The following is a 1,682-nucleotide window of genomic DNA, read 5'->3' as shown; positions in this document are numbered from 1 at the left end:
CTGGGCAGAAAAAACTAAGAAAAAACAAAAACTAAGAGCAAAAAAGGGCAAAAAATGGAATTTTCTTAAATTTTGGCAGGGGACGCAGGCAACCCGTTAGCACAGGTGCGGACCCGCTCTGTGCACACAGCAAAAGTGCGTCCAGGGACGCACTGTGCAGCACTCAGAGGGTGCGTCCTACTGAAAAACTCAAGAAAACCAAAAATCAAACTAATCCTAAGCTAACCCACCCAGAGACAAGATCACAGAGCCAAAACCAGAAAAATAAACCAATTTTCTCAAAGCAAAGTTCAAACAAAAGAAAGGACTCTTTTCATTATTGGAAACTATCCCCAACGGAGTCGCCAATTTGTCACACGGAATCAGTCAAGGGTGCAGACACAGCTGACCTTCCTAGAAGTCTAAGACATTCTAATGACAAACAAAACAAACTGGAACTATCCTTCTCTAAACATACATTATGATATGAGAAATCAAGTGTTTCGTTCTTACCTCTGTCCAAACGCTGTTGTAGAAGTCCAAGCTTTGTTAATCCGGATGAGCTCCTCCCGTTCTCCAAAACCTGCAATCACCAACAGTCAAACAATTAAATAGCACCTGATTATAACATAAAACAAAGCATATTCAACATATAGACCAAGGAGTACATGAAATAACCCATTAACAATAAGCTATTGAGAAGAATGGACCAATTTGCATTAAAGGTAATCAAAAGGAACCATTACAACCTGAGCCTTGGTGTTGTGCAAGCTCCTTCCAGGGTCCACAAGAGTCTTCCTCTACTCTGACAAAGCTCACCCACTTCCAAATAGAACAAGTAAGGGTGACAATCTCTCCTCACAAACTTCTAAATGGGAGTCCTAATTCCTGCAGCATTTACCCTTAGAAATCTATAGCTTTCAACCTTCTTCCTTCTGGCTCAATGCCTCTTTTTATAGTGCTCAAGAGGAAGTTAATCAGGTCCACCATCAATGGGATAGTCCCCTCTTTGGATGGGATCACTCCCTTATTGATGGGATAAGTTCCTCTTTGATAGGAGTGCATGAACCATCTGGAGGCGCTCAATATTCATCCAAGAACCTTCTAGAAAGCTCTAGAAGTGACCACAAGTAAGTTTTTGAAGATGAAACTCGCGCATTTTAACCTTTTCATAGGGACGCACCTGCCCCTTTAGATACAGAGCGTCCTTGGACGCAGACCTTGTGAACAAAAGGTGCGTACCCGCAGGCGAGGCTTGAGAGAACCTGCGTACCCAGAGATAAACATATTTTATAAGGACTTTCTCTCTTTCTTGGATTTTGACATGAATAGCAGAGGCATAAGACTTGCTCAAAAGGGTAGTATGACTGTTGATTGAGCCATACCGACTGTAAATAGCCATGGTGACATTTTTTAGTGTAACACCATGCAACTGAGACCCTCTTTTCAGGCAGTTATGTGCCAACGACCTTAAATTCTGATCCAATTTTTCGGTGCTATGACTAAGTACTCTTCCTAGAAATTCATGAAACTTTTAGAATTGATAAATAATAATGAAATAAGGCTACTAATTCAAACACTTGAATAAGGAATTAACTAGACCCGTACCAACCATGACAGGAATTTCTTCAAACATATCATAAACATGTAATCTACAGGTCATAACAACATATCTAAACATAGGGATCTCATACTTATCTGAG

Source organism: Pinus tabuliformis, chromosome J (genome assembly GCF_031772625.1).
Source record: "Pinus tabuliformis cultivar Carrire ecotype Pingquan chromosome J, CPIR1, whole genome shotgun sequence".
Taxonomy (NCBI): domain Eukaryota; kingdom Viridiplantae; phylum Streptophyta; class Pinopsida; order Pinales; family Pinaceae; genus Pinus; species Pinus tabuliformis.
This window is presented reverse-complemented; position numbering follows the sequence as displayed.